This window comes from Loxodonta africana, chromosome 8, assembly GCF_030014295.1.
Source record: "Loxodonta africana isolate mLoxAfr1 chromosome 8, mLoxAfr1.hap2, whole genome shotgun sequence".
NCBI lineage: Eukaryota > Metazoa > Chordata > Mammalia > Proboscidea > Elephantidae > Loxodonta > Loxodonta africana.
Genome location: NC_087349.1, coordinates 28,427,794 through 28,455,243, shown reverse-complemented (window position 1 = coordinate 28,455,243; position 27,450 = coordinate 28,427,794). Strand labels below are relative to the sequence as shown.

The 27,450-nt window shown below is 39.2% G+C and overlaps 1 protein-coding gene across 1 annotated transcript in view; it reads left to right on the top strand.

The window, feature by feature from the left end:
- The window catches only part of CPED1 (cadherin like and PC-esterase domain containing 1), a 306,881-nt gene that overhangs the window by 37,008 nt on the left and 242,423 nt on the right, over window positions 1-27,450 (top strand). The window lies entirely within an intron of this gene.

The window sequence follows — 27,450 nt, the reverse complement described above, 5'->3', positions numbered from 1 at the left end:
TGCCACTTCATCTGACTGCAAGTAGAATATACTGGAAATTGTTTCCAGAAGCCAGCTTAAATGTGATTCAGATTGGCTCTAAATGCGAAAGAGGCATGGATATTTATCATTGACTCCATTACTAGTCAAGTGCTTTTATTTCTATCATTTGAAGAGAAAAGTAAGAGACAAGTTTTTAAACAAGATACTTGAAAGGAAAGTTGAGGAGATCATGAGGGTCAAAAAGGACAGTAGCGATAACAGCTAACATTTTTTTGAGCAAAAAACCATGTGACAGATACCATACTATCCTTCGTATTCATGACCTCACTTAATCTGCACTGTAACCTCTTGATTGCCCTGGGATTACCTGTTGCCATAGAGTCAACCCTGAAGCATGGTGACCCCATGTGTGCAGAGTAAAGTTGTGCTCCACAGGGATTTCAGTGACTGATTTTTTCAGAAGTAGATCACCAGGCCATTCTTTCAAAAAAGGCGCCTCTGGGTAGACTTGAACCTGCAGCCAAATACTTACCGTATTTTTACGCAAATAACGTACTCCTTCTACATTTGTTTGCCGACCACTCCCTCCCCCTGCCAGGTATTTTTGTAAGTGCCACTAAAAAAAATTCAGCATAGCGGCACTTAGGAAAGTACCTTGCAGGGGGAGGGGGAGGGGGTGGTTGGCAAACAAATGTAGAAGGCACATGGTATTTGAGTAAAAGTAAGTGACTGTACCACCAGGGCTCCCAAAGTAATCTTCCTTCTTCTTATACAACTATGCAAGGACAAAAGAAGAGGGGAGATATGGTCTGTCTGTTTTATATATGGAGAAAATTGAAAATTGGAATTGACATTGAATTTCAGTAAAATTAGTACGCCCTCCCCTTACTCCGCCCCTTGGTGCTGCTACCTATTTTCTATGGGCTCAACATGGGTTCTGTGCATTTCAACTAAAATTCAATGCCAATTCCAATATTCTATTTTCTCCTTTGCAGGACAGACTATATCTCTTTTCTTCCTTGGTGTCCTCTCAGCAGTTTTATAAGAAAAATGAGGATTACTTTGCAACTTCCAGATATCAAGGAAGTGCAAAGACAGCCTGAAGGCAATAGAATCTGGCAACCAAGGATGCGGCTGGACCCAGTGTATGGGATAGCTACATGGTGTCACCAGAATTTGTCAATGTAAATGCTGAGTTGGCTCCTTTTTTCCACGTTACCACTGCTTTGAAAACATCCACTTCCTGAGTCTTTCTTAGCATTCTTTTACTCTGTATAATAAGATAGTATTCCTGGATATGCTTCAAGAACGGGTAGCAGTTTCACGAGTATGGAAAATTGATTTTTGGTTTTTCATTTGGTTTTATAGATTTCACTGTTAGAATAATGCACATCGAATACCTGATGTAAATAAGTTCTGTGGCTGTAATCTAACTTTTTCTTGATCATTTAACATATAGAATCTGTGTAAACAGAGCATGGGGGTGGAGTCTGACCTCCTCTAAAAAAAAAAAAAACTTTACAAGGGAGAGGGAAATCAAGACCAAGAGTCCAAAGCTAATTCCTATGAGGCAGAGTTCAGACATGCCTCCTCTCTCCGCCATCTTAACCAATTCTGACACCAACCCTCCCTCCTGTGGCACTCTCTACTTCTCTGCTGGGTTTGGTGATTCATTGCAATAGCCACACAGAACTCACAGACCATACTCATGATTATGGTGTTTATTAGGGAAGCGATAGGTTGCAATTCAGGCTCAGGAACACTCAGGATACAGTTCTTCCATCAGGACAGCCTCTTTTTGGCTGTGCCCACAGGCATACATCTCTCTGGCCCTTTAGCCTCTACCCTGCTCAGGCAGGTGTTACAAAGCTCTTTTAGCTCTGCCCATAATTGCCCAGAGGCACCCCAGTCCACCAGTAAGCCTCGCCCCAAATGCAGTCAGCTCTCTCCGTAGGCCAAAAAGCCCACTGCACTGTCTACTGCTGGTCTCTGTTGCTGCTGTTTCTCTGCCAGCACTTCTTACTGTCTTTAGTGTTATAGCACTCTCTCTCTCTCTGTCTCTCGGTCTTCTGTTTCCAGGAGCTTCTCAGCACAGGGATCCTGGGTCCAAAGGACATGCTCTGCTTTTGACTCCCCTTCCTTGATGATGGTGGGACTCCCACTTTTCCCCCTCTGAAATGGCTCGTTTCAAGCACAGCGGGATGGCAAAACTGACCAATCCCCCTGATGGGCCACAATTACCCTATTTGCATAGTCCTACCCAATCACTTGCGTGGGAGTTACAAGACCACAGTGAGAAAGGCCACACAAAAGCTATCCATCACACCAAGATCCATTTTGCTTTAGTTTCACATATTGACCTAATGGTTATTTTAGTACGGTAAAAAATTATTTTAGTATGGTATACATCAGTAAATAGTATGAAGTTGTATTGGCATATTTGAATTTAATCTCCCCAAGTTGAGTAGCTTGGAGGAAGTGAAAACAATTCAGAATGACCTGGAGACCCTACCCCACCTATCTTTCATTTTACCATTGGTTTCGCTGCTATTTGCTGAATTCGAATTTAAAAATATCACATTAAAAATACTATAAATACGCCCACAAATGTTAATAAGAACCCAGGTGTAGATTTGACACATTTATAAAATATTTTCTTGGACATAGGAAAATAAATCTAAAATGAATTTCCCCTATTTTGCCTGTCCATTCTATCTACTTTCCTCTTCTTTCTTGACGTGACCCCAGTCACTTCTGCTGACCTTCTCCTTTGCCATCATTTGAGGCACAGGCTGCCTCTTTCCAGCCTGGGACCATTTTTTTTTTTAACTTTTGAGGCCAGAAAAGGACCAAAAAATGAAAGGATTACAGGCCAGACAGGCAAAATTTCACAATTAAATATAATCTGTACTGGTAGGGTAATCTTGATATTATGATGTTTGCCTAACATAGTATTTTTTGAAACTGATTGTTTTCTCTCTTTTCATAAGATACAGCATTATAGAGAATACATGAAAGTAATGGGCTTTATATTTTATTTAGTTTTTCCACTACTTACTTAAACCAAAAAAAAAAAAAAAACCCATTGTCTTCAAGCTGATTCTGATTCATAGCAACCCCATAGGACAGAGTAGAACTGCCCCATAGGGTTTCCAAGGAGCAGCTGGTGGGTTCACACCACTGCCCTTTTGGTTAACAGCCAAGTTCTTAACCACTGTACCACCAGGGCTCCACTACTTAGTCAACATTTGTTGAAAGGAAAAGTACTCAGTCTTGGGTTCTTAATTAGAATACAGGCATTATGTGTTTTCCTGGCTAATTCCATTACAGTGACATGACAGATGGTTTCTACCAGGAAAGATTATGGGACTGTGGATATATGACCTTAAGCACATTAAGTTCTCTGGCCCCTAGTTCTCTGTTAAATAGCAGTAATACTAATTACTCCAGAGTAGTAAGTCATGAGGATCTAATTACTTTGTCCACCTCATCAAAGTTCTGGGAATAGACAGAGTAAAGCCTAGCCAATATTTTATCTCATTCAGGTAGTCTGGGAGCGGGCCAAGAATTATATATGATGATAGCAAACACAGGTAACTCTGCTGTGCAGCCCCAGTGTGGGAAGCACTGTCCTAAGGGGCAGCAATCGTTAGAATTAATTTCAGGAATAAAATAATGCAAAAGTTTACTTACTATTATGCCATTGTGCTACTTAAGATTTAACTGTATAAGTATTTACAGCAAGTATTTCATCTTTAAACTGATTTTGAGAACAGTAGGAGGACAATTTTACTTACAGATTTAGCTCTACAAAATTTTGCATAACATAAAACATATACTTTTATGGTCTTCCTAGTCCCTTGCTTTGGAAAAATATACTATATGCCTCTGTATTTGTATAGCATGTAATTCTCTAAAGGGAAAGGTAGAAGCACCATCCAGTTATTCTCTTTCCTATCATCTAGTACTGTTCAGTAAATCAGTGCTTTAGCACACAGAGTAGTATAGTGGCCTACAAGAGAGCAGATGTTTTCCAAAGGTTTTTAACCTACGTCCGTGGTGTAGTCCAGGTAGTATGAGGTCCAAGAGAATCTGACTCAGAGTAGATTTTTACCATTGGGTCAGAATTATTTATGTATACTCGAAGAATAGTGGGTGTTTAGCAATTTTCTGTCAACTTCTGAATACAAGTTGCACTTTCAAATTATGTGTATTGTAGTCTATGTAAAAAGCAAATGCCAACCTGCTATTAAAGCTACAGAGTTGAAGTCACTCTTGTGTTTTCCGATGCCTCTTGTTTTTATAACTTGGGGGTTTTACATTCACTGTTTTGAAGAAATACAAAAAGTGAAAGATCATATCGATTTTCTTGTCAAGGGTCAGCAAATTATGGCCCATGGGCCAAATCCGGCCACTGTCTCTTTTTATAAATATTTATTGGAACGCAGCCACACTCATTTCCTTCTGTACTGTCTATGGCTGATTTTATTACAATGCCAGAGTTGAGTATTTGCAACAGAAACCCTCTGGCCCTCAAAGCCTAAAATATCTCCTATTGGGTCTTTTATGAAAAATGTTTGCTGATCCTTGTATCTAGACTAATTCCATTTGACTTGACCCCATACTAAGCTGATTAAACTCTAGAACAGAAATAGTTTAGTTTTTGGACTTATACCAAACCTCATTATATGAATAATTTTTTATAGGGATCAGCACAAAGCTAGTTCCTATGAGGCAGAGATTAAAGATGTCCCAAATGTCCAGCTTTTCCAGGCTACTATACTGCTCCATCTCTCTGACATCAACTACTCCCTCTCCCCTCAGCTCTCTTCCTCCTGCCTTTGGGTTCCCTAATTCACTGCAACATCTCATAGAACTCATGAACCATGTAAAGGAAATGGCTCACGTGGCAGTGAATGCTGGCAAGTCCCAAATTCCTGGATCTCCCTGGCCCTCAGTCTCTGCCCAAAGGTACTCAGCTTTCTCACTGTGTGGACTGAGAAGCCCACTGTGCTGTCTCCTGCTGGTCTCTCCGGCCTTAGTGGTGGTGGGCTCTTCTCTTTCCCACCTCTGGGGTGGCTCATTTCAATCTCAGCAAGATGGCAAAACTGATCGGTCACCTTGGTGGGACACAATCACCCTATCCCACAGTCCCACCCAATCACCTAGGTAGGAGTTACAAGACCATGGTGAGAAAGGCCACATAAAAGCGATCCATCACACCACACTCATTCAAAAAATTTTGATGGTTTATGATAAAACACATAGTAATAAAATTATCCATGCCCATTGCTGTCGAGTCGATTCTGACTCACAGCGACCCTATAGGACAGTGTAGAACTACCCCATAGGGTTTCCAAGGCTATAATCTTTACGGGAGCAGGCTGCCACGTCTTTCTCCGGCAATAATAAAATTACTAACATGAAATATATAATTAGGGCTCAAACTGGTTATTCCTCTTAGCTACCATAATTTAGGCTCAATTTTGGCTCTGTGTTTCCAAATACCCAGAACAACAAGGGAAAGAATAAAAGTTTTACCCTCAGGAAGAAGGGAGCATGACAGTTTCTCTCCTCAACCTTCTACATGGCCTGATCAAACAGAGTATTAAGTCAGCCATGTTAAGTTACATAATGGGTCGAAGGCCCAAGCAACATTTGTATTGCAGATGAAGTGGCTCCCATACATTGGTTCATATAGCAACCTTCCAATAAGAGCCACGTGTGTAACATTACAGCATAATATATAGTGAAGGCATTTCTATGAAGGGCTAGAGTTAATACCGTGATAAATAGTTTTTCCTGGTATTTGTATTGATATGAAAATTCACATATTGTGTTCTGGAAAATGGTATTTTTAATAATGTTGCTTCACAGCCCCCTGCCTTCCCCAGTAAGCATACTTTAATTTATCCAAATGTATTCTTGGGAATCACTATTAAAAGATAGAGTTAATAGAGCAAGAGATACAGATCACTACTTAATGTTGTGGAAAATATATTAAAAAAGAAAAAAACTTTTTTCCTCGTGTTTATCATTTAATAAATTTCTGGCTTCCTCCATTTTTTATCAGCATTTACTTGCACTTTTTGAAACGTTCAACATATCTGTGTATGACTTGAAGTTCCATCTAATTCTGAAGCTTTGTTTATAGTAGCCACTTGCCAAAAGCTCTTTCTGAAGTGTATATAGAAAAATCTAGTGGGGGTCAGTCTTAACTTTTTAAGGGAAAATGTATTTCAGATTTTTCTTTAGCTTATTTATATTAAAAACCAAGCTATAAGGAAGTTGAGATTTAAATAATTCATAAGTATTAGGAGCATAATCACAATAATTGCTTCATTGGGGAAGTAGTAGGTTGTGGTAATTAAAAAGTATAAGCTTTGGAGTCAGATAGAAGCTAAGTTGGAGTCCCTAGTATTATCTTTTAATGGCTACATAACCTTAGACAAATTAACGAGCCTCTCAAAGCCCCAGTTTCCTCATCTGTGAATTGATTGTTTTGAGACTTTCCTGAGAATGGAACATAGTAAGCACTTCACAAATGAGAGATAATATTGCTACTTTTGTCAAGAACTAGTTATTGAAAGGAGATCCTGATGTTTCCTTTGTTGGGAGGTATATTTAAAATGGGTGCTAAATGAAATAGCTCTCTCAACTTATACATGTTCATTAAAAGGCGTAGACTGAAAACTCTACCAATATTCTGACACACATTCCCTTGGATCATTCCATTAGGAAAAAATGTCACGTGAAAAGAAAATCTGTAAGCTCCTTGGGGACAGGGACCATGTCTTTTCCACTCATCACTTAAAACCATGTGGTACACACAGTGGCCCATAGTAAATATTTATTGAATGCATGAATAAATGAAGGTGAAGTTGTACACCAATATTTGGGCCCTTTTTACATAGTGAAGTGCCTTAACTCGCATTACAACTTATTTCTAAACCTTCTATTTTTATATAACTTTTGAGGAACATTAATATTCTGTCGTTGTTGTTAGGTGCTGTCGAGTCGGTTTTGACTCATAGCGACCCTATGGAATATTCTACTCATGTTCAAATTTGCTCTTACACTCAAAATAATGCAATCATAAATACAGTAGTCTATAGGGCTGATGGAAACCCTGGAGGCGTAGCAGTTAAGTGCTACAGCTTCTAATCAAAAAGGTCAGCAGTTCAATCCACCAGGTGCTCCTTGGAAACTCTATGGGGCAGTTCTACTCTGTCCTATAGAATTCCTATGAGTCGGAATCAACTCTGATGGCAATGGGTTTATAGGGCTGATGCATCAATGATTCTCGACTGTGGGATTTTTAAGTGATTATTTCCATTCCGTAGAGTTTTTTTTCGCCTCTCACATTTTACCAATGTTACTCAGCCTGTTGGTTTTGGGGGAGGGTTGATGAGTTTAGTTCTAAACATATTCATTCATGGGTGTTGTGAGATTTTTGTATGGATGTATTTAGCGGGAATGAGACCAAGCAGAGAGCCAGGGCAAGAGATAGGAATTGGGGGATCATCTCTTAGAGGTGATAGATCACTGAAGGTTTAATATTCTATAACACATTGTGACACACTGTGTTCCTTAAAAATGGGCTCCATTAAAGGACATGTAAAAGTAAATATATAGCTTTGTCAGCTTGTAAACATAGAGAGCAACAAGGGGAAACAGTCAAAAATCCTATCATATGACTGCCCTGACAGGGAACACAACGAGAATCCCTGATGGAGCAGGAGTACAGTGGGATGCAGATCTCAAATTCTCATAAAAAGACCAGACTTAATGCTCTCACTGAGCCTAGAGGACCCCGGAGGTCATGGTCCCCGGACCCTTTGTTAGCCCAAGACTGGAACCATTCCCGAAACCAACTCTTCAGACAGGGGTGGGACTGGACTATAAGCGAGAAAATGATACTCTTGAGGAGTGAACTTCTTGGCTCAAGTAGACACATGAGACAGTATGGGAAGCTCCTGTCTGGAGGCAAGATGAGAAGGCAGAGGGGGGACAGGAGCAGATTGAATGGACATGGGGAATACAGGGTGGAGAGGAGGATTGTGCTGTCTCGTTAGGGGGAGAGCAGCTAGGAGTACATAGCACGGTGTGTATAAGTTTTTGTATGAGAGACTGACTTGATTTGTAAACTTTCACTTAAAGTGAATAAATAATAAAAAAAAATCCCATCAGATCATTTAGGTCTCTTTGAATCCTCTACATTATGTTCTTACACTGTTCTCCAGTTCTTTTCTTAGCATGATGTGAAACATTTGTTTTTATGGTCTTCCCAAGCTTTGCCTTGGAAAAACATATTTTATGACCCAGGATTTTTACAACATATGCTTGTCTAAAGAAAAAGATAGAGGTACCATCAAATTATTCTCTTTCATATCATGGAGCTAAAAAAAAAAAAAGCTACTATTTAATAAATCATGGTTTCACTTCAGAGAATGGGTTAGTGACCTAAAAGAGAATGAATGCTTTCCAAAAGGTTTTAACCTACTCCCAGGGCAGAGCCTAAGTAACATGTAGCTCAGAAGACTCTGACTCAGAGCATATTTTATCACTGGATTAGAATTATTTATGTGTACTTGAAGAGGAGCATATTTCTGCAGTTGCAGCAGAAACCTGAACTGCAGCAGGAACGAGGAAAAACATTGTTCTGATTGAAAAGAACATTTCTAGAGGCCCTGCAAGTCGTCGGACCAATATTTTGGCATTCCCACTGTTGAACGGGATTCTTGAACACCAGATTTATTTGTAGTAGCCCCAGAAGGCGTAAGCAAAAAACCAAACCCACTGCTGTCAGGTAGATTCCGACTCACAGCCACCCTACGGGACAGAGTAGAGCTGCTCCATAAAAGTTTTCAGGGCAGCAATCTTTGCAGAAACGGACTGCCACATCTTTCTCCCACAGAGCAGATCACCACCGACCTTTGGGTTAGCAGCCAAGCACTTAACACCAAGGCTTCTTCTAGAAGGCATTAACCACCAGGGCTGCTTCTAGATGGCATAACAAGGACCAATTTGGGGGCGAACATTTTATCAATCAAAGTTATCAGGCAAGGGATCCGCCACCACCACCAGTTCTGTTGAGTTGATTCTGATTCATGGTGAACCCAAGTGTCTGAGTAGATATGGGCCCCACAGGGTTTTCAATGACTGTGAACTTTTGGTAGCAGGTTGCCAAGCCTTTCTTCTGAGGCACCTCTGGGTGGATTCAATCCACCGACCTTTCGTTTAGTAGCCAAGCACTTAACTGTTTACACCACCCAGTGACTCCAGCAATGGAGCTCAAAACCCATTGCCGTCAAGTCGATTCTGACTCAGAGCAACCCTATAGGACAGAATAGAACTGCCCCATAGGGTTTCCAAGGAGTGGCTGGTGCATTCAAACTGCTGACCTTGCACTTAGCAGCCAAGCTCTTAAGCACTGCACCACCAGGGCTCCAGCAGGAACAGCCCATCTCAAAAAAGGAGAAAATTTGCTGGAGCAGAAGCAAATCAGACATGTTGCAGAGAGGGTTACTGCTTTACATACACAGGAGACAGTAAAATGACCACCAGGGTCTTTTTCAACTCTGCAGTTCTATGATGCTACATGACACTTGTACACACAGAATGAGAGAAAAGTAAGGAAAAAAAAAAAAAATTAACCCCTGTAATCCTAGAATTCCCTTTCTTTAGTCTTTGCTTTAGTCTGATGTCCTGTGGGTAGAAGAGAGAAGAATGAGGAACAAGGAAGGAGTAGAGGGGCGTTGGTCTGTACTGGGAAGGCACAGAGGCATATTCAGGGGCGATTCCGTTTCGTTGGTATTGCGTATTGATAGCAGATGTTTCTAGTGATAATTGAAAACTTAAGAGCCTAATGAACTTCTCTTCTCATTCCTTTCCCCCTCTAGCCCCATGCCAGAACCCTGCTGCTTTCCCGAGTTTAATATGCTACATGGCTATTTAGCAGGAAGACAGAAGAGTAAAGGTCACCTTTAAAAGGCACAGTGTGTGTTGCCTGTCGTGTTTCACCTCGAACACATCTGACATGCATTTTTTATTGTGCGAGTAACAGGCTTTGGGCAGTATCAGAAGTGCTTTTGTGCCTTTAGTTAATCAAACTGGAGGAAAAAAAGAGATATTGAGTCAAAGAAACTCATAAGACTGCAACATTCTGCTTTATTACATTATGACACACACAGTAATTGTGTGTTCAGGTTTATTGTTATTTTCTTCCTGCTTATAGAATTACCGATATATTTACGACCAAACAGAATTTGTTCTTTCATTGGCACGCTGGGGCTCAAGGCATGTTTATTTAACCTCGGCTCAGTTCAGTTGTTTATACTACCAGAACTTGAGTTCAATTTTCTTTAATTTTTGAAGAAACATTCTTATTTATAAAAGTTGAGCTTTGAGTGACCTCTCCATTCTGATGTTTCCTTTATCCTCCACTGTGCAGTGAGAACAAAAAGCCAGTGTCTCCTTTTTAATCCAAAGAACCTAAACTGCTTCCTTAAATGGGTTTGTTCTTAACAATTGAAAATGGCAACCAGATGTTTACCAAAATCCCTAGCGTTTCGCCTTCAAGCCTAGCTTCTCTCTAATTGTTTGGTCTTTCGTAGAAACCAGATTGGGTGTTTGGATTTTCCAAAGCTGGGACATGTTTAATATAACTTTGAAGATGCTTTCTTTGAACTGTTTAATTAAATGCACTTTCTGCTATCGTTATTTTTTTTAAAAGCAGCAGTGAAATTTTAATAGTGTATTTCGTTCTTTTCACATTCTTTTTTTAACTTTTGAAAATAATATTTTATTGTGTTTGAGGTGAAAGTTTACATTTAGCAGTTTCTACATAAATTATTCAGTGATATTGGCTATGCTTTTCACAATATGTCATCATTCTCATTCATTCTGTTCTGGTTGTACCATTTCCAGTACTCTAGTTTCCCTGTCTCCTTACCTTCTTGTCTTTGCTTTATAGTAATTTTTGACCATTTGGTCTCATAAGGTGACTTTAAAGGAGCTCGTTACTCATGGGTGATAGTCTTTATTTTATGAGCCAATTTGTTATTTTGGTTTAAGTTTTAAAGAGTATTTCAGGGCAATATTCTCAGAGAGTCCTCTAGTCTCAACCAGTCCACTAAGTCTGGACTTCTTAAGGGTTTGATTTCTGTTCACACTTTTCTCCCATTCTAACAGGATCCATTTACTGTGGCCCTGAGTCTTTTCAATTTTTTTTAGAATTGAAAAGACTGATTTTCTCTTTTGTTTTAGAACTTTGGGCATTTTTGTATGGTTTTGCCACAGACTAAACTTGGCTGTGAATGGCCGATTTAATTTGTAAAAACAAATAATATCCGTACTATATTTAGATTGAGGAAAGACTCCAGGAAAGAAAAATAAGCGGCTTCATTTGGGGCCGTTCAATTGACAGTACGTGGAGTAACTCAAAGAGAGCTCGGGAACTCCAGATACGGTGTGTTTACTATGTTAGTGCGTTATCAGATTTGGCTGCTTGAAATATTTTTAACATTTTCCTCAATTTGGTAGAATCAAACCGTATTTCCAAGACTGCCTCTTGGTTTTTGCACTGCTTTTCCTTTCCACTCTCAATTGCATAAATAATCTTGAAGCCTCCTGAATCGCTCCTTTTTTAGACTTGACTTTTCCCAAGTTAACTAATAATATTTCTCCCTGTGTATCCTCTGTGATATTCCATCTTTATCTCAGCTTAGTTGAAGTTGCTTCCTTCTAACAATGCCTCTTTGCTGATGTCCAAATGACAGTTTTGGAAACACAGATGTTGCTTTTTCCTTAGTAAGACCTCTTTAACTTCTGTAATCTGGCTTTTGTCCCCTTCTATCCTCCTAAAAATGTCCTCTCAAAATTTGCCCAGGACCTCTTCTCTGTTGCAAAACCTAGTCACTTTTCCTTAGTTCTCTAATTTCGTTGCTCTACCTAGCAGTGATTCCCAAACTAACTAGAGGAGGTGGTGAAATATATGAACCTAGTGGAACAAACACCTACATTGTGTAGCACTGAGTAGTTGATTTAAATCAGGGAGGGTCTGGAAGTGGCCTCTCTTCCTTAATACTGCCTTCTCCTGGTCCATCTACCTTTCTGATCTCTCTTTGTGTTCGTCCTCCAAATATGAGCATTCTCCAAAATTTTATCCAAAGTCATCTTTTTCTCCTATTGTGATACTCCGTCAAGAAATCCTGCTACTCTCCAGATTCAATAATCTGCTCCGGGGATATAACCCCTAAATAACGACTACTTCTAATCTGTCTTCACAGGCAGACTTTTGAGAGTCAGGCGTTTCCAGGCACCGGATGAATATTTTGATTTGTGTGTCCCACTGCTTCAACATGTATAAAATTGAACTGACGATCTACCACTCAAGAAATAGCTGTTGTTCTTGCCCGCCATGTTTTCTGTTATCAATACGACAGCTCCTCAGTCTCTCAGGCACTAAAGCTCATCTTTGGGGCCTCTCTCTTCTTCAACTGGCAACACATAGCGGTCATCAGGCCCTGTGAAATGTGTCTCTTCTCTGCATCGCACCACATCCCTTCAGTTGCTTTGACACTCTCTTGTACTGTCACGGCCACCAAGAGTTGCTGTTAAGTCTAGTCCAACGCACAATAGTTAGTACATAGTCCCTCAGCCACGGGTCGCTGCCTTCTACAATATATCTCTACATGTGGTAGCCAGTTTAATCTTCCACAAGCACAACTCTGCTCCTATCACTTCCGTGTAGGAATTCTTCAATGATTTCTCACTTTCTACTAAACAGTACACATTTTTCTTAGCCCAGAATTCAAATCTTCTGTGGCATGGCATCAGTCGCCTCTGTATCCCTGTCTCAGCATGTTTCTCAGGCCTGCCCACACTTCCTACTTACCCAGGGAATTTAAAATTAAAAGGCCAATACCCAGGCCCCACCCCAGGAAGTGAAATCAGAATTCTGGGGTAGGCAGACGGTGAGTGGGCATCCCTATTTTTAAAAAAGCGTCCAGGTGATATTGATATGTGGTCAGGGAGGAGAACTGCTGTGATGGGGCTACTCACCTTTGCCTGATTATGTTGCAAAGCTTGTCAACCTCATGTTGTTGAGGTTTTTTCTCAAAGAATCCCCTATTTTCCGTCACTTCTTAAGGCCCAAGTCAATATTATCACTTTACCCATAGCATACCCTCAAACTAGTAATGGTAAACAAGTTATCTGGAACCTCATCACTCATTGTTCATACATCTCTGGTGCCTGGAATATTCTTTCTGTTAATTAATTAATATTATTATTATTTTACAGGTTCCGCTCATCTTCCCTTCTATATTATAAACTTCTGTAAAGCAGGAAATGGTTTACATATTCACAGCCTACTCTGTCTAAAACAGAGCCTTGCATATGCATAGCAGGTGCATAATTAAATGAACAAAACAATTTAAAAAATAAACCTACAAATACACTAATTGTTGTTAGGCACCCTTGAGTCGGTTCCAACTCACAGGGACCCTATATACAACATAGCAAAATTATTGCCTGGTCCTGTGCCATCCTTACAATCTTTGTTATGCTTGAGTCCATTGTTGCAGCCACGGTGTCAATCCATCTCGCTGAGGGTCTTTCTCTTTTTTGATGACCCTCTACTTTACCAAGCATGATGTCCTTCTCCAGGGACTGATCCCTCCTGATAACATGTCCAAAGTATGTGAGAAGTAGTCTCACCATCCTTGCTTCTAATGAGCATTCTGGTTGTACTTCTTCCAAGACAGGTTTTTTCATTCTTCTGGTAGTCCATGGTATATTCAATATTCTTCACCAACAGCATAACTCAAAGGCGTCAATTCTTCAGTCTTCCTTATTTGTTGTCCAACTTTCACATGCATATGAGACGATTGAAAACACCATGGCTTGGGTCAGGAACATCTTAGTCTTCAAGGTGACATCTTTGCTTTTTAATACTTTAAAGAGGTTTTTTGACAGCTGAAACATTCCTTCAGCTATTCAAGCACGATTTGCTTCTTTGAAAGTTAAGAAAAATTTAACTTTTATGAATGAAATGTGTTCAGGCTCATGTATGAGCAAAAACAACTGAAAAGAGCAGGATAATTCACACACCCACTGCCCACAGCGAAGGTTCACTGTAAACTTGTTCCAGAGTAGGTCAAGCCAATAACATCTGTTTCCCAAAAAGATGAATTATACCAACAAGTTAATAATAACCTCTAGTTTTAGCTCTTTCTCTGAGGAAAAATGTGAAAGTCATATGTGAATCTCACCATATGTGCAACAAAATAGTCCATTTAGAGTAGGGAAACCTTGGAATGTAAAAAATCTTGTTATCATAGTGACCAAACAAGTGATGAAGGGGTATGGAGGGCAGGGGTGACTCTCAGGGTCCCTGCTTCTCAAAGGGCTAGGTTTATGTTTTGTAGTTATCAGAAAGTAAAGGGAATCGCTGAGTGTTTGCTTAAAGATCATAGTTTTGGCCAAGCTCAACCATGTTACCTACTCATTTGCTAGGGTTGTGATTCTTGAATTTCAGGATGCATTGGAATTTTCTGGAAGGCTTGTTAAATCACAGGTTGCTGGGCTCTACTCCCAGTATATCTGACTCAGTAGGGATGAGAAGAGATGTTAATAATTTGAAGTTCTAGTAAGTTTCCAGGTGATGCTAATATGCTGGTCCTGTGACCACGTGCTGAGATTTACTGCGCTAGATTTCTTATTAAGTGTTTTCAGAGTTTCTTCCCGAAGTGCAAAAAAGATCTACCTATTTGTCCTTGGAAACTCTATGGGGCAGTTCTACTCTGTCCTGTAGGGTTGCTATGAGTCAGAATCGACTCGACGGCACTGGGTTGGTTTTATTTGTTATTTAGGTAATTAAAAAATATATATGTACTGGCTAAACAACTCTCCATTTGCTTCACCACGCACCTGAATCAACCTTACACACTGGTGAGAAGCCCCTCTACTAAATTTGCGTAGATGCTAAACCCATTAATTATGAGTTGACTTGGAAAGCCTTGATATACATTAGCTTAATTCTTTAGAGTCAAGGCCAATGACTTCATTTGAAAATGATAGGAACATGCAGCTGAATTTAAACTGTCTTTGGACAGGTTGGACCTGCTTAAAGGTCGTGGATCCAGGCAAAAATATGGATGCATGATTTATCCTAGATATTATTTATAGACTTCCAAAGAGAAGTAAGATTGTACTGTGGAAGGGAAGAATCCTGGCCGTGGTTACTTTGTCCATGTGGAACCATGACTGTTGTTGTTAGGTGCTGTCTAGTCAGTTCCAACTCATAGTGACTCTGTGTACCAAAGAACAAAACACTGCCCTGTCCTTCACCGTGCTAACAACCATTGTTACACTTGAGCCCATTGCTGCAGCCACTGTGTCAATCCATCTCTTTGAGGGTCTTCCTCTTTTTCGCTGACCCTCTACTTTACCAAGCATGATGTCCTTCTCCAGGGACTGATCCCTCCTGACAACATGTCCAAAGTATGTAAGATGCAGTCTCGCCATCCTTGCTTCTGAGGAGCATTCTGGTTGTACTTCTTCCAAGACAGATTCGTTCATTCTTTTGGCAGTCCATGGTATATTCAATATTCTTTGCCAGCACCGTAATTCAAAGGCGTCAGTTCTTCCTCGGACTTTCTTATTCATTGTCCAGCTTTCACATGCATATGATGCGATTGAAAATACCATGGCTTGGGTCAGGTGCACCTTAGTCCTCAAGGTGACATCTTTGTTTTTCAACACTTCAAAGAGGTGTTTTGCAGCAGATTTACCCAATGCAATCTGTCTTTTGATTTCTTGACTGCTGCTTCCATGGGTGTTGATTGTGGATCCAAAAAAAAAAAAAAAGAAATCCTTGACAACTTCAATCTTTTGCTTGCTTATCATGATGTTGCTTATTGGTCCACTTGTGAAGATTTTTGTTTTCTTTATGTTGAGGTGTAGTCTATACTGAAGGCTATGGTCTTTGACCTTCATCAGTAAGTGCTTCAAGTCCTCTTCACTTTCAGGAAGCAAGGTTGTGTCATTTGTATAACACAGGTTGTTAATGAGTCTTCCTCCAATCCTGAAGCCCCATTTTTCTTAATATTACCCAGCTTCTCGGATTATTTCCTCAGCATAAAGATTGAATAGGCATGGTGAAAGGATACAACCATTTGGTTGGATCACCTTTCTTGGGAATAGGCATAAATATGGATCTCTTCCAGTCAGTTGGCTAGGTAGCTATCTTCCAAATTTTTTGGCATAGACAAGTGAGCACTTCTAGTGCTGCATCCATTTGTTGAAACACTTCACTTGATATTCCGTCAATTCCTGGAGCCTTGTTTTTCACCAATGCCTTCAGTGCAGCTTCAACTTCTTCCTTCAGTACCATCGGTCCCTGATCATATGCGACCTCTTAAAATGGTTGAACATCGACCAATTATTTTTGGTATAATGACTCTGTGTATTCCTTCCATTTTCTTTTGATGCTTCCTGTGTCATTTAATATTTTCTCCATAGTATCTGTCACTATTGCAGCTGGAGGCTTGAATTTTTTATTCAGTTCTTTCAGCTTGAGAAATGCCAAGCGTGTTCTTCACTTTTGGTTTTCTACCTCCAGCTCTTTGCACATGTCATTATAAAACTTTACTTTGTCTTCTCAAGCTGCCCTTTGAAATCTTCTGTTCAGTTCTTTTACTTCATCATTTCTTCCTTTTGCTTTAGCTGCTCCACATTCAAGGGCAAGTTTCAGAGTCTCTTCTGACATTCATCTTGGTCTTTTCTTTCTTTCCTGTATTTTTAGTGACCTCTTGCTTTCTTCATGTAGGACGTCCTTGATGTCTTTCCATGATTCATCTGCTCTTCGGTCATTAGTGTTCAACGTGTCAAATCTATTCTTGAGATGGTCTCTAAATTCAGGTGGTGTATACTCAGGGTCATGCTTTGGCTCTCGTGGACTTGTTCTAATTTTCTCAGTTTCAACTTGAATTTGCATATGGGCATTTGATGGTCTGTTCTGCAGTTAGCCCCTGGCCTTGTTCTGACTGATGATATTGAGCTTTTCTGTTGTCTCTTTCCACAGATATAGTCAATTTGATTCCTGTATATTCCATCTGGCGAGGTCCATGTGTATAGTCACTGTTTATGTTGGTGAAAAAAGGGTATTTGTAGTGAAGAATTCATTGGTCCTCGAAAATTCTGTCATGCTATTTCTGGCATCATTTCTATCACCAAGGCTATATTTTCCAACTACCGATCCTTCTTCTTTGTTTCCAACTTTCACATTCCAATCACCAGTAACTATCACTTCATTCTGATTACATGTTCTATCAATTTCAGACTGGAGAAGCCGGCAAAAATCTTTAATTTCTTCATGTTTGGCCTCAGTGGTTGGTGCATAAATTTGAATAATAGTCGTATTAACTGGCGTTCCTTGTAGGCGTATGGATATTATCCTATCACTGACAGCTTTGTACTTCAGAATGGATCTTGAAATGTTCTATTTGATGATGAATGCAACGCCATTCCTCTTCAAGTTGTCATTCCTGGCGTAGTAAACCATACGATTATCCAGCTCAAAATGGCTAATGCCAGTCCATTTCAGCTCACTAATGCTTAGGGTATCAATGTTCGTGTGTTCCATTTCATTTTTGATGATTTCCAATTTCCTAGATTGATATTTCGTACATTCCATGTTCCAATTATTAATGAATGTTTGCTGCTGTTTCTTCTCATTTTGAGTCCTTGCCACATCAGCAAATGAGGGTCCTGAAAATTTGACTCCATCCACGTGGTTAAGGTCAACTCCACTTTGAGAAGGCAGCTCCTCCCCTGTCATCTTTTGAGTGTCTTCCCACCTGGGGGGCTCATCTTCCAGCACTATATCAGACAATGTTTTGCTGCTATTCATAAGGTTTTCACTGCCTAATTCTTTTCAGAAATAGACTGCTGGGTCCTTCTTTCTAGTCTGTCTTAGTCTGGAAGCTCAGCTGAAACCTGTGCACCATGGGTGACCCTGCCAGTATCTGAATACTGGTGGCATAGCTTCTAGCATCGCAGCAACACACAAGCCCCCACAGTATGACAAACTGACAGACATGTGGGGTAACCATGACTAAGTTACTTAATTTTTTGTATTTCTTTAATTTTACATAAAACAAAGATTTTTGGGTTAGATGATCTTTGGGTTAGATGAATTTGAAAGCCTAGAAAAACTGTGATAAAGAAGAAGGAAGATTACCCATAAACCCACCAAAGATGACAGTTAAATTTGGACATATTACTTTATAAGTTTTTGTATATTTTATATGATTTCCTGACTTGGTTTTTAACTTACAATGGTGGCCCAGTTTGAATCCACCAGCAGCTCCTTGGAAACCCTATGGCGCAGTTCTGCTCTGTACTGTAGGGTCACTATGAAATGGAATTCACTTAACAGCAACAGGTTTATTATATCAGAAACACATGTCATAAAACTCTTTGTAAACATTACTTCAATGGTTAGGTAAAATTAGATTATGTGAATATACATGATTTTTTACCTAATTTAATTTACTTAATCTCTCCCACATCACTAGATATTTGTTTTTCAAATGTTCTGCTGTTGTATAATAACCTATGCATGCCTTTTTGGTATATAAATCTTTGTTCATATTTCTAATTATTTCAGTAGCACAGATTGCTAAAATTAAACTTACTGGGATGAAGAGTGAGAATTATGTTTAAAGCCCTTCATTCATGTTGTCAAAGTTCTTTCTGAAAAGGTTAAAGCATTTCTCATCAGCAATGCAAGAAATTTCCCATTTCACCAAGCCTCACCAATATCAACATGCTTTTATTTTAATAAGCGATGGTTGCTTCAATAATGAGAACTTTGCCTGTTGTTCTATTTAAGTATAGCATGAAAATCCAAATTCACAGTTGTAGTATAAAACAGAGTAATGGTTCTGCTGGAAAATTGACACTTGTCTTATGGTAGGAATGCTGGGTGTGCAAGAATGCCAGGCACATTCCACGGTAATCTGAAAGCTCATCCAGATAGCCGACGTATCAAAAATAATGAGTGTTTGAACTGCCGTTGGCTTGTTTGCTCAAGGATTCCTATTCATTACTTGTCCACCTTCAGAAGAAATAGTATGCTATTAAAGTTTATCAGCAAGACCTTATTTTGTGTGGTGCCTGAAATCTCTGTAACTGTACCCAGCATGACTATAGCATGATGAGACTGATTTTTGTTTCTTGTCTTATGGAAAGAAATCCTATTATCCTGTCACTGCATGTTTTTTAAGTCACTCTATGTTATGCCAGAGACATTTTGAATTTTAAAATGATCAAGGAGGTTCAGGTTAATATTTTATACATTTTCATTTCTAAGTAACATTTATTGGCACATACCATGCTCTGTGGAAAGATACATGGACTGCTTTTCTCAAAGAATGGTATTCTCTTAACTGAATGTACATTCTAACTGCATTTGTAGAAAGTAGGCTTCCTGCTTATAAAGATGCTACATGTTTATGGTAGAATAGTCAATCAAATATTGTCAAATACAAAGATGAAAGTGAAATTTGCCCCGAAATTCCACCACCCAGAGATAACACGGTTAACGATGTGCTTGTTCCTTCTAAGCAACAAACACACACACACACACACACACACACACACACGTTTGCATGCCTCCTGCCTCTTTACTCAGCAGTATGTGATAAAAACCTGGCCCTATCAACATAGTTTTAAATAATTTTAATGCTTTTTCATATCAGTAATTCTAAGCTAGCCTTTACTGAGTTTTAATGAGTTGCCAAGCACTGTGTAAGCACTTTACGTACATTAACACATTTAATTTACATAGCTAGTCCATAAAGTAGGTGTCTCTACTTACAGGTGAAGAACCGAGGCTTAGAGCCACATATCCAAAGCAGCGAATATCGTAAATGGTAGAGTTGAGGTTGACCTGAGCTTTTAACTAGGATACCAGACTAGTTCCCTGAAAATGTATGACAAATGCATGCTTTATTCTTTTTAACTTTTCATTGTATGAGTTACCATAATTTTTTAAACCAAGCCCTTTTTGATAGACATTTAGAATTTTTCCAACCTGTTGTTATAAAATAGAACTGTGCTACAAATATTTATATTACATTTTGAAGACTTAAATGATAATGGAGAATTATCGAGTCAATGGGTAAAAATATTAAAACTGTCTGTGGTCCTCCTGGTCAAATTACTCTCCAAAGAGATTGTTCCTGTTTTTACTCCCATCATGAGTGCTGGTTCCCTGAGTATTTTCGGTATTAGATGGTATCACATTTTTTTAATCTAATGAGGTTAAAAAGGACATGTCATTTTTATTTTGTTAAAGGGAAATTTTTACCTGTATATCAATTAAAATGTATTTTATTATGCTAAATTCTGTTTTTTAAACTTAATTTTTTTAATCATTTTTTAATACCAAAGATATGAAAAGCAAATCCAAATGGCAAAGCAAAGAAGATATTCAAAATAAGTTGTTGCTGTTGTTGTTAGGTGCTGTCGAGTTGGTTCCCACTCGTGGCAACCCTATGTACAACAGAACAAAGCACTGCCCAGTCCTGCTCCATCCTCACAATTGTTGTTGCCTAACAAAAAGTTAGGGTGATAAGATTTAAAGTATTGTGTTTCACTTTATAGTCACCGGACTGGCAAAACCCAAAATCAGTGCTATCAAAGGTGGGGATTCCAGGAAAGGGAGCTTTCATAAATAGTTGCTGGAAATGAGCAATATTATAGACTGCTTTGGAAAGCAGTCTGGAAAATCTATAAAATTTAAGAATACTTATAATTTTTAAGCCAGCATTCTTATTGTTAGGAATGAATTTGATAGAAGTAAAAGCATTGAAACATAATAAAACGTATCTATCTATATGTTAAAATTAATAAGGAGCCCTGGTGGCCCAGTGGTTAAGAACTTGGTTGCTAAACAAAAGGTCAGCAGTTCGAATCCACCAGCCACTCCTTGGAAACACTATGGGGCACTTCTACTCTGTCCTGTAGGGTCGCTTTGAGTCAGAATCGACTCAATGGCAACAGGCAAAATTAGTAATATCGTTAAAATAGAGAAAATGATTTTAAATAAGACAATCAAATAATGGGAATAAAAAGATTAATGTAGAAATTTGACTAGTAAATAGAGAAAAGAACAGCAAATTTTATCTGTTTTTATATACACACAAGTAACTATTCCACGCATCTCTGGAAAGGTAGAAAATGTTATGAGACTAGATGAAATTATGACTTTGTAGAATGTTGTTAAAATATGTGAGATAAAATATGCTTCTTAGACACATAGCAGCAATATACTTTAATAGTATGGTACACTTAATAGTACTTGGCATACTTTCATATTGGTCTAAATGTTCTTCATTTCATACATGACAGAATTATTAGCCTCAAGAGACACTTCTGATATACCCTTGATTTCTGGGACTGGGGCCAATTTAAGGAAAATTGTGAAGTGAATGAAACCTGTCTTAGGTGGTAGCACTGTTTACCCTTTGCTCAGACCCTTACTTATCCAGAGGATCCACATTAGCCCCCCAGGAACCTTGGCTTAACTGGCCAGGTTGCTTCAACCACTGGGGCTTGTTGCCACTCACTCATGGAGATGCCCCTTTCTCTAGCCTTTGTTTCAAAGATCAAGATGTAATCTAGTCTAGCCAATGTACTTGTAGTGCCAGTGAGAGAAAACTCCTGAACTTAGTTCTAGGTGATGAACATGCATTTTAACTGAGGCCTACTAGGTGGTGCAGTTGGCTAAGTGTTGGACTACTAACTAAAAGGGTGGTGATTTGAATTCACCCAGAGGTGCCTCAAAAGAAAGACTTAGTGATCTGCTTCTGAAAGGTCATAGCCTTGAATCCTTGAAATGGAGTGAAGTTTTACTCTGTAACATGGGGTCGCCATGAGTCAGAATCAACTGAAGGGCAACTGTTTTTTTGGTTTTACTACTGATGAACCCCTCTCTTTTCCTTTGATTGAAACCACCAGTGAGTGTCTTTTGGGTTAATGGGTCTTTTTCTTATGGTAAAAAGGCTTACTGAAGAAACATGGAGATAGAGGCAGAGTTGGAAGAGGTTGTTGTTGTTAGGTGCCATCCAGTCAGTTTCTACTCCTAGTGGCTCTGTGTACAACAGAACAGAACACTGCCTGGTCCTGTGCCATCCTCACAACTGTTATTTTGCTTAAGCCCATTGTTGCAGCCACTGTGTCAATCCATCTCACTGAGGGTCTTCCTGTTTTTTGCTGACCCTCTGCTTTACCAAGCATGACGTCCTTCTCCAGGGACTGATCCCTCCTGAAAACATGTCCAAAGTATGTGAGATGTAGTCTCGCCATCCTTGCTTCTAAGGAGCATTCTGGTTGTACTTGCTCCAAGACAGATTTGTTCATTCTTTTGGCAGTCCATGATATATTCAATATTCTTCTCCAGTACCACAACTCAAAGGCGTCATTTCTTTTTCCGTCTTCTTTATTCATTGTCTAGCTTTCACATACATAGGAGGTGATTGAAAATGCCATGGCTTGGGCAGGCACACCTTAGTTTTCAAGGTGACATCTTTGCTTTTTAACACTTTAAAAAGGTCTTTTGCAGCAGATTTGCACATGCAATGCGTCTTTTGATTTCTTGACTGCTGCTTCCATAGGTGTTGATTATGGATCCAAGTAAAATGAAATCCTTGACAACTTCAATCTTTTCTCCGTTTATCATGGCGTTGCTTATTTGTCCAGTTGTGAGGATTTTTATTTTCTTTATGTTGAGGTGTAATCCATACTGAAGGCTGTGGTCTTTGATTATATCCTGCATTTTCTAAATTATACTTACATTGCTCTATTTAGAAGCCTTATATAATAGGTTGGAAGATGCATAGAAGATGCCACATTTTGTTTCTTGAAAGTTTATCACTTAGATGTGAAGTTTATCTCCTTCTATCTACTTGCCTCCCACCTATCCATTAAACAAATGCTTATATAATGCTTATCAAAGTACCAGACACTGTACCAGCACTTTACAAATACCAGCTTATTTAATATTTGTATTATTCTGACTAAAAGTCTGAGTTCTATGCCTCACATCTGCTTTTTTGAAGGACTTTGAACTAGCTCATTAGATTTTCCTGGCTTGATTTAAAATGGGTGGTAATACTTGCCCCCCAAAATATCTCCTAGAAATATTATGATTGGGTTAAAGAAAATCTCCAGATTATTGAAAGAATTGCTTTATGAATAGGAAGTGTGTAACCCTAAAATACTTACGGTGTTAAGTAATAAGCCATTGAGAGACAGCTGATTTTTTTCCTCGTCTTAGTGAATTATATTTTGTCAAAACTTAATTCTTACCTGTGCTGAATTATTGTGGAATTAGTCTTAGAATAAATTTGAAACCAATGACTCTCTCCTTCCTTTCAGATTGCTCACAGTCCCCAGTGCATTATTACACAATGCTAAACCAGATGTGACTAGGTTTTAGTCATTGCATTTTAAAGATGTCACACAAAGTGACTTTTAATAATGCAGAAAGAAGGAATAATATTTGGTTAAATGAAGTGTCACAATGCTAATTATGCACTAAAACCTCCTTTGCTGTTCAGTGGCATTTGGTATAAGAAGTCTCTGTCAAAAAGCCATCTCAAGTACTGAAGTAACAAAAGGACCCAACTTAAAAGACCGACCTTGTAACAAGGATCATGAGGAGGACATTACAGCAAGGCATTAGGGTATTTTTTAATTGACTCTAAACACAAGCTTTATTCAACACATAGTTATTAAACAAGAGCTCTATGTAGGACACTATAATCAGTGTGGGAAGAGTGTTATAAAGGTGAGTGAGACCTTTCAAAGAGCCATCTGGTAGACAGGTACATCCTTGCTTCTAGAACTTATACCTGCACACAAATCACCTGGAGATCTTGTTATTGGAAACATTCTGATTTGGTAAGGTCTAAGGGCCTGAAATTTTACATGTCTACCAGTCCTTCGGAAACCCTGGTGTTGTAGTGGTTAAGTACTACAGCTGCTAACCAAGAGGTCGGCAGTTTGAATCCAACAGGTGCTCCTTGGAAACCCTATAGGGCAGTTCTACCCTGTCCTGTAGGGTCCTATGAGTCGGAATTGACTCAACAGCAGTGAGTTTTCTTTTGGTTTACCAGCCTTTCAGGTGATGACAAGGTTGCTGGTCCATGGATCATTTTTGAGTAACAAGGATGTGCATGTTTAACTGTAATGAGATATACTATAAGCAGCCTGAGGGGTAGAAATAATATGTTCTGGGATAATAGAGAAGGAAGTGGAGAACTCTGAATGCAGGGATCTGGGAAGCTGTCCCATTTCTCAAGCACATATTGGAGGAAAAGCATGCAACAGCATGAGCTGCCTGGCTAGGGCAACAAGGGGTCAGGTGGCTAGAGAGGAAAGAGTGTGTGTTTAAGTGTTGGAGCTGCTGTTGAGGGAACCAAAAACTAAAACCAGTTGCCATTGAGTCGATTCCAACTCATAGCGATCCTATAGGACAGAGTAGAGCTGCCTCATAGGATTTCCAATGAGCAGCTGGTGGTTTAGAACTGCTGACATTTTGGTTAGCAGCCAAGCTCTTAATCACTCCACCACTAGAGACTAGGTTGGGGTAGGTGTGAAGAGCCTTGGTTACTTTGCTAAGGAATTTGATCCGTGTTGTGCTACAGTGATATTGTTGCTGTTAGTTGCCTTCCAGTTGACACTGACTCATGGTGATCCCATGGACAACAGAAAGAAAACTTGCCTGATCTTGTTCCGTCTTCATGATCATTGTTATGCCTGAGACCATTGCTGTGGCCACTGTGAATTTTGAACGCCTTCCAACCTACGGAGCTCATCATCCAGCACTCTATCGGACAGTGTTCACTTGTCATACATAGGGTTTTCATTGGCTAATTTTCAGGAGTAGGTTGCCAGCTCTTTATTCTTAGTCCACCACCCATCTGTCAGTTTGTCACACTGAGCTGGCTTGCGTGTTGCTATAATGCTGGAAGCTATGCCACTGGTATTTCAAATAGCATCTGTGATGGTAAGATCTGTGTGTTAGGAAGACAACTCTGACTGTAGAGAGAAAGATGGATTAGGGAAAGATAAAAAAATGGAAGCAAGGAAACTAGTTAGGAGGTTTTTGTAGAGATAGTAAAATCTTAGATTTAGAAAATGAGATGGGATTTGGAAAGATTGGGAAATATTTAGGAAAATTTCATTTAGAATTGAAATCAGTGTGAGGAAAAAATAGTATAAACTGAAGATGACCTTATATCTTCTAGCTTGAGGAGAGTGGCTACACCATTGATGGTAGGAAAATGGGAGGAGGGGCAGATTTATGGCAGGAGATGATGGGTTTAGATTTGTACTCAATGAGTATGATCTTTTAGTAGGACATCTGTCCTAGGATCTAGCTGGAAATGCCTCTCAGAAACAAGAGAAAGATGAAGAAATGTACATTTGGGAATGAAAGGCAGAAAATCAATAGCTAAAGCAATGAATATGAACAAAATCACGAAAAAGAGTTGGATTTGGAAAAAAATAGTAACAGATGCAGAGAAATGACTGGAATTTGGGGGACTGCATGTGTTAAGGGGAGGGTCTCAAGCCCCCACTCAATCTATTTCTCAGTACTCTGAATTTTAAGTTGGATTTTTTTTTTAATTTTTATTTGTACAAGAATGCACTTTGCATAAAGAGCAATTATTTTTCCCTTTCTGTATTGTAGCACTGATAGGTTTCGTGATGCAGCATTCTTTTAGTATAAAGTACTTAGTGAGCTATGTTAGTAAAAATGTTAGTAGTATATGAGAATTTATGTCTAACTACAGCATTATAGGAGCGCTGGTGGCAAAGTGGTGTAGTGGTTAAGAGTTTGACTGCTAACCAAAATGTTAGCAGTTCAAATCCACCAGCCGCTCCTTGGAAACCCTATGGGGACAGTTCTACTCTGTCCTTATGGGGTCACTATGAGTCAGAAGTGACTCAATGGCTATGGGTTTTTTTTTTTTTTTTTTTTTTTTGCTTGGTCACGAAGTTGTTAAGAGCTCAGGCTGCAGACCAAAAGGCTGGAAGTTTGAATCCACCAGCCTATCTTTGGAAACCCTATGGGATAGTTCTGTCCTGTCCTATAGGGTAGCTATGAGTCAGATTCGACTCAATGGCAGACAACAACAAAAATAGCAATATAGTTTATCAAGCATAATCTTTTTTTTTTTTCTGGAGAATTTATTTTCAATAATAATAATAATAAAAGAATCCACACTTTATTCAGATTTCCCTTAACTTTTACCTAATGCCGCTTTTCTGTTCCAACATCCCATCCAAGATCCAAAAACCAAACCAAACCCACTACCGTCGAGTCGATTCCGACTCATAATGACCCTATCGCGACCAATCCAAGATACCACGCTATATTTAGTTGTTATGCCTCCTTAGGCTTTGCTCGGCTGTGACAGTTTCTCAAACTCCTTGTTTTGGATGACTTTGCGAATTTTGAGAAGTACTGGCCAGGTCTTTTATAGAATGTTCCCTCAGTTGCGATCTGTCAGTTGTTTTTCTCATCATTAGACTGAGATTATGGGTTTTGAGGAGGAAGACTACAGAGGCAAAGTGCCATTTCTCATTACATCAAGGGTACTGCTATCAATGTGGCTTTTCAAAGTTGATGTTGACCTTGATCACATGACTGAAGTGGTATTAGCCAAGCTTATCCACTGCGATGTTACTCTTTTATTCCCCCTTTCCATGCTGTATTCTTTGAAAGACAGTCACTATGTACAACTCCAGTTAAGGAGTGGAGAGTGATGTCTACCTCCTTTAGGGTGGACTAGCTACATAAATTTTTGGGGATACTTCTGCATGGGATATTTGTCTATTTTCCTCATTTATTTATTTATCTATTTATTTATATCAGTGTGGACTCATGGATATTTGTTTTATACTTTCAGTTGCAATCCAATAAAACTTTACTTATTTTATTGCTCAAAATTCTTCCAGCTTGGACCATTAGTTGCTCTTTCAGTTGGCTCCTGTGACTTTTTGACATACCCCAACATCGTTTTTGTTTGTCTTTGAGCACCTCTTTACCTTCTGGCGTTACAAGACGCTGCAGGCTCACCTTGTGTATTTCCTGTCACAGCCCGAGAACTAGCCATTTCTCCAAGGATACCTGGTTCCTTTTACTGGAGAGTGGTATTAGAAACCAATACTTGGGGACTAGGTGTATTCTGATTCCAAATGGCTGTGGAGTATTAATTTTCTTTTAAGGCCTTTTAAGTTGGTGAGAATTGCAGACATTTAGAAATTTGATAAAAATGCAGTGATGAGAGTTTTTCCCAGACATACAATTGTTTTGGAGCAGTGAATGTTTGAACACACATATACACACTCACAGTTATACTTCAAAAGAAGACTACAGAAATG